We start from the raw sequence: 6,843 nt of genomic DNA on the forward strand, positions 1-6,843 counted from the left end.
TTGACACTCCCCTTTTGAACCAGCAGCAACAGCAGAATTACAGTACTTATCTTGGAAGACTGCATTCCTGCTTGCAATCACTTCAGCTGGAAGGGTTTCTGAATTACAGGCATTAATGGCAGTACAGCCCTTCCTTATCTTCCATCAGGATAGAGTGTCCATGAGAACTAATCCTACCTTTATGCCAAAGGTGGTCTCCAGGGTATCTTTAAACTAAGCAATACACCTACCAACATTCTTCCCCAACCCACAGAACAGGGGGGAAAGATTGCTGCATACCTTGGATGTACACAGACAATTGCGCTACTACCTGGACAGAACCAAGAACAATAGAAAAACTGACCAGCTTTTGGTAGCATATGCAACAGGAATGGAAGGAAAAGCAATTTCAAAACAAACAATCTCAAAATGGATAGGAAATTGCATTAGATTTTGTTACTCTTTTCATGGAAAGGCAACTCCAGAAAACATCAGACCTCATTCCACAAGGGCTACAGCCACTACTACAGCTTTCTTACGAGGAGTGGCTACCAAAGACATTCTAGAGGCTGCTACTTGGAGCTCCGTGCATACATTTGCAAAGCATTATAATCTGCCTTTATACTCCAGATCCCGAGCAGGTTTTGCCACTGCTGTTTTGCAAGGGATCTTAACTACACCATAAACTCTTAGTGCCTCCTCCCCCAGTTTGGCTATGGTATTCTACCAATTTGTAAGGACTGCAGATGCATCCTTGAAGGACATAGTACAGTTTTGTACCTACCATAAATGTAGATGTCCGAGAGGTATGCATCTGCAGTCAGGATTACCCACCCTCCTTCCCCTCTGTGGTACTCCTAGGGTATTTGCCCATCTTGTAGCTAGCTGGGGGAATCTATTATGGTGTATTTGTTTGTATATATGTATATACATGTTTATTTCTATTTGCTCTCTATTCTTTGGAAAAATTTGCATTTATCCAAATTTAGCCTTCCTAGAGGGCACCTGGCATCTGGGGCAAGAAACACTGAGGAAAATGGCGTCGGCTGATGCCTTTATACCCGCTGAACTGCAGCTATGACGTCGGGTGAAGTGCGACATCAGCCGAGGCCAGACCCAGACTTTGGAATCCGGCCGACCGAAGGGCTGCCTGAGGCCAGGACAACCCATTTGTAAGGACTGCAGATGCATACCTCTCGGACATCTACATTTATGGTAGGTACAAAACTGTACTTTCTCTGTTGAAGAGTAGTTTCTGGTATGTTGCTAACCTTTCACAGCCATTTAGAATCAAGGAACAGAAGTGGTGTATGTTCGATCTAAGGCCAACAATGGGTGTTGAAGTTTTTTTAGCTTCCCAGATTGTCTGCCTGGGATTTGCTTTGTAAAGTTGTGTTTTATAGTTTGTTTTTCTTTTCGCATTTTTTATTTTACCCCACTTGATGCAAGAAATTAACTTGAAATCCTTTCTGTATTTGGCAGAAGTAGAGTTTCTTTGAAAAATCATTGTGGCTACAGTTTTCGTACAAGATGCATAGTTTCCATTGTTAAACTCTGAAAAATAGTCATAGTGCACTTTCTCTGTGCCCTGTGGCACATTCAGTGAAAATGTTTAAGTGGTACTATTTTAATTGGTAGAGCTTTTGGCTTATAACTTTGCAACTTGTAGTGAGTTTCTTGTCAGACTGCTTTGTGTGACCTGATAACATGCTACAATGAAGTGTAGGGATTCTGTGGAATATTTCATTCTTTTCTTAGGTTACTGAGGTTTGTGATCAAAATTTTGAGATAACAAATATCTTGCAGGATTGTTGCGATACCTTATAAGTTGGTTCTGCTAATAACCCGGAAGATAGAGGGCCTTGGGCAGAAAGATTGAAAAGTGCTGTAACGTCTCTGTCCTGTTTTAGCATATACTTTCAAAGGTAAGTGAACTACCTTTGCAGCTGCGTTAGAATGAGGAGAACCATTTAGGCTATGATCATGATGTTGAATTTTAATTGCATTTCAGAGTTGTGACGGCCTAAAGAAGTGCGACAAATTCCATCTGGTGAGGTTAGTTCTCTGGTTGTGGACACTTGTCTTGAGTGGCTGGGTTACACATCATACATTGCTGTTTCTAGTCAGTATCATAAAATGGGTCTTTCAGCAAAAGAAGACACACCCTGCATCAAAGTGAATGATCAGAACATGCTCCGACTTTGAGACCTAGATTAAGCTAAGGCCTTTTCATATTAATTTAACATTGTTCTAGCAAGTTAAACTCAAAACACTGTCTATTTTTGTATTGTTTATTGTGTTTTTTTCATTTTTGTGAAGGCTGTGTGATTCATTGAGCCATTTTTCATTGCATTTATTGATTTGTGCTTCTTTTTGCTTTAGGGTGGTGCACACTGTTAGGATAACTGATATGTATAACAGCTGTCCTTGTGTGTATTTGTTTTCTTTCATTGGAAGTGACAGGTTAGTCATTGTTGGAATGCCATTCCTGCCATTGCTTCAAGCTTCAGAAGTGTCCCCCAAGTGAAATTTATGTCCTTTATGACTTGTCTGAAAATGTGTCAGCATTCCTTTTGGACACCCCAGTTTCTAAAGAAACCAAGAGGTCAGAAGTTAATAATCCTCATTGCTCGCTTTTGGCCTCGATAAGTTTGGTTTCCCTTCCTTTGGACTCATCTTCGGGATCAAGCTCACAGTGTGGCTTCTCCAGTTCCCATTATGTCCAGCCATCCTTCCCTTTCTATTCTGTCTGCCAAATCATTGTGGCCCATCACAAACCTTCAGCTAGGAAACTGTATCAAAAGTAAATGGGAAAAATTTGCAAGTTGGGTCCTTATGAATGAATTTGAATTTGAAGTTTTGGACTTTTTAGCTAACTTCCATCAGTCTGGTTCCTCCACCTCAACAATTAAAGTCCATCTAGCTTCAATCTGTAACTTCCATATCGGGTTTGATAGGTCATCCCTTATGTCACACAAACTCTGTAAAGCCCTTTTATAGGGAGCCCTAATGTTAAGACCTCCATTTAAAGAACTCATTCCTCTCTGGAGTCCAACACTAGTTCTTCAGTCCCTTACTTTCTCTTCTTTTGAACTATCAGCTACACTTGACTTAAAGTTTCTGACTTGAATTTTGTTCTTAGTGGCTATTACATTCGCCAGAAGAATATCTGAACTTCAGGCCTTATTCTGCAAACCACCTTATATAAAGGTCTCCCTTAGCACTAATCCATCCTTTTTAGTGAAGGTAGTCTCAGAATCTAGTATCAATCAGATACTTCAGCTACCAGTCTTCTTCCCTAATTTTTCCAATAAGGGGGGATATTCCCTTTTTTATTAGATGTCCACAGACAGCTATGGTTTTGTCTTCACAGAACAAAGGGTTGTAGAAAGTCCGACCAACTGTTTGTTACCTTTTCCTCGCTTTCATTAGGTAACCCAGTCTCAGAGGTTACCCTAGTGAAATGTCTCAAAGAGTGTTATACATTTATCTGTCCGTCAAAGGGGCTCCGCTTTTCATGCTCAGTAAAAGCCCATTCAACTAGAAGGGTGGCAACTTCTGCAGTTTTTCATGCCATTTTTTCTGCCATACCTTTCATGCTCAGTAGAAGCCCATTCAACTAGAGGGGTGGCAACTTTTGCAGTTTTTCATGCCAAATTTTCTGCCCCACCTTTCATGCTCAGTAAAAGCCCATTCAACTAGAGGAGTGGCAACTTCTGCCGTTTTTCTTGCCAGATTTTTTTAGATGACATTTTACAGGCTCTTGGTCTTATCCTCATACCTTTATCACTCATTACAAATTGGAACAAGTCACTAGGGGCCTAGCATCATTCAGTTCGATGGTGCTTAGGAATATTCTTCCGCGAGACCTCCCGAGATTCAGGTAGCTAAGGACACTGTCCCACAGTCAAGGATTATGTAAAGATTGACAACATCAGATAAAGAAGTTATGTCTTACTGTAACATTCCATCTGTGTTGTCGATCTTTTCTAATCATTGACATTCCTTCCCCCATCCTGAGACTCTTAGTGGATCGAATTTTTCCAGAACTGGCTTCATATCCAGGGACACATATCTAGTCTCTTATTCTTATTTGATATTTGTCTGCTGCTATTTAAGGCAAACTCGACCCGAGGTAATTTAGAGAGGAGCATTATGGGTAAAGCCTAGCTGAAGAGTTTGGAATGCACGAGCTGAAATAAACGGCCGAGTCGGTTCCGAGGCTCAGAACCAAGCCCCATAGTCAAGGGTTAGTGAAGATCGACAACACAGATGGAATGTTATGATAAGGACATAACTTTTTTTTTTCCTCCCTAAAGTGACATCCGAATCGAATCTAAACCAATCTGTTGATCTGTCATTGTTCTCCCTCAGATTTTTAAATAAAGGAGAATATGTTCTACACATTAGATGTTCATTGCCAACTCAGATACTATCTCTGTAGAGTAAAAGACTTCAGAAAGTCTGATCGGCTATTCTTTGCCTTTTCAACTAGGTAAAGGGTTCCCTAAAGTTAATCTTTCGAGGTAGTTATCATAGTATGATTAATTTGTATATAGAAAAAGTGGTTTATCCTTACAAGCATAACCCAAAACTCATTCCACAAGAGCAGTGACCACCTCTGCAACGTTTATAAATAGGCTTCTGACTGATTTAATTTGTGCAGCAGCAATTTGGTCAACTGTTCATACCTTTGTGTCTTCTTATAAATTGGATGTACAATCTAGGTCACGTTCTTCCTTTGGTCCTACCATTCTCAGGAATGTCCTTACTTGATACCACTCAGGTAGTAAAAAGCTTGGGAATCTGTCCTAAAGGTTGAACAGGGTAGAAATAGACAGTATTGGATACAAAAGTTAGGTACTTACTATAACAGTAGAGCCATGTTGTCTGACTTTCATCTGTTTCAACTTCCCTACTTCCTTTCAAATTCTCATTGTCAGCTTCTGGCGACTGGATGGACCTCACCTGAGCCTGTCAGTTTCAGTCCCTTTCTGGACTGTTTTCCCTAGTACCTTTAGTTCTAATTGTCTCCTATTTTATAAGTCCTGTAATCTTACAGATTATGTACGTATAGGTATATGTGTGTAACGATATATAACGGCACAGTGGTGCAACGGTAGCGTTGTCGCCTCACGACAAGAGGTTCTCCGGTTCGATTCTCGGCTGGGGTACCCGTGAAGTCTTTATGCAGAATCACCCCTGAAGATTGGAATTCCCCTTGTTGTTTCTGGAAGAATCATATCAACTATGCCTGTTATCCTTTTCCTTCTTTCTCACTCTCTTATTCTGTCTACCAGTGTGCCACTGTTGTCTCCTGCTGTGTGTTTGCCCAACAATTAAACTGCCTATGATTGTAGTGACTTTTTTTGTTCTGGCACCCATTCTGACCATAAAGTTTCAGTCTCAGCATGCCTGTCATTCCCTCAGGTTAAGGATACTGGCTTCTAGTTTAGATTCATTCATATATGGGGCAAGGGTTGAGCTGTTAGAAGTGGTCTCGTCATTTAAGGAGTTTAAGATTATTAAGTATCCCCAGCGCTCTCACCCAGCCTGATAACATATAGACATGCTTGCAGCAGAGTTTAAACTGTTTATTTAAGGTTTTATATTAAGTTACAAGTTTCTAATTAACTGTATTTTTAGTTCACTGATTTCTCTATTTCTTTCCATGTACTTTTGCAAGCCATACAGTTCCACTTAATAAGCAGTGATAGCCCTGAGTTACTGTATTTGTAGTGTATGTAAGAGATGTACCTCTTCTTGAAAAAGGTGCAACTAATAAAACAGTTACTGAAATAGTCTCATTTTGAGGGCATCTTTTTTCTAACGTGAGTGTAAGTATAACTGATTTTTTTTTTTTTTTTTAAAAAGCTTTAAACATTGCTTGAATTTCTGTCCATTACTTCACTGATTATGCGCATGTCTTAGACTGTCGTCATGCACTCTACACAGGCAGGAAGGCCATGTTGACAAAGACCAGGAATGCCAGCATTCATTGTAACTTGGATCACAACACTCAGGATGCCATCTCAGTCATACTGTCCTGCACCGTACTCCACACTATTGTCATTACCAAGTAAAAGCAGCATTTCTTCTTATGGACGTGGTCCTGACCTATTGGTTTCTTAAAATGTTCCTGGAGATGAGTCTGTCACTGATGAGGCCAAAGCATTAGAAGATGCAAGACGTGTGGTATTTACATGCATTGGTACTGGTGTCACACATACTTGAAGTTTGTAATTATTTGTTAATGTCTATTGATTGAAAAGTAACTGTTACACTGTTAACCATGTGGCTGAGAATGAGTTAGACATTTGCTTGTACTGTTCATGGTGCTACATGCAAGTCACAGCGTTTTTAGTGGTTATCTGGACACATGATTAAAGATGTACTGCAGTACAGAATGTTCAGGCGTAAATGCATTCATGGGTCCATCATTTTCACTTACCATATCATTTTTTTCTGACCATGCATTGTACTTGTAATACCGTATCACATTTTTTTCAGATGTTCTTCGTGTTTCACTGTTGCAGTCATTACATTTGGGCTATCTGCTTACAGGTAGCCCTCAGTTGGCCTGATTAACAAAGTCTTGGGTCCTGCATCGGTTGCTGTCCCTTTTTCCATTACGTCAAGGGTATAAAACATGCAGCCGACGCCATTACATCAGTCTTTCTTGCCATGTGGTGCCCGAAGCAGAAGCAGTTCGCAAGTGCCGGTCGGCCGACTCCTGAAATTTTCATTTTCGAGTTTCAGAACCGAAGTCTTCAACTAAAGCCAAGTACCTTGTTGGGGAAACTTTTTCTTGCTCCTTACCGATGTCAGTAAAAGTTAATAACTGCATTACTTGTGGAAAGCAAA

At 40.3% G+C, this 6,843-nt stretch overlaps 1 long non-coding RNA gene across 3 annotated transcripts in view; it reads left to right on the forward strand.

The window, feature by feature from the left end:
- LOC122790554 overlaps window positions 1–6,400 on the forward strand; it is a 173,446-nt gene extending 167,046 nt beyond the window's left edge. For all 3 annotated transcript variants that reach the window (XR_006363028.1, XR_006363029.1, XR_006363030.1), the window contains 3 exons: window positions 1,786–1,904; window positions 1,991–2,034; window positions 5,854–6,400. This is a non-coding gene — a long non-coding RNA (uncharacterized LOC122790554). The remainder of the gene's footprint in view (window positions 1–1,785; window positions 1,905–1,990; window positions 2,035–5,853) is intronic.
- The last annotated feature ends 443 nt before the right edge of the window (window positions 6,401–6,843 follow it).

The sequence above is a fragment of the Protopterus annectens genome, chromosome 1.part2, assembly GCF_019279795.1.
Source record: "Protopterus annectens isolate FY-2018-M chromosome 1.part2, PAN1.0, whole genome shotgun sequence".
NCBI lineage: Eukaryota > Metazoa > Chordata > Ceratodontiformes > Protopteridae > Protopterus > Protopterus annectens.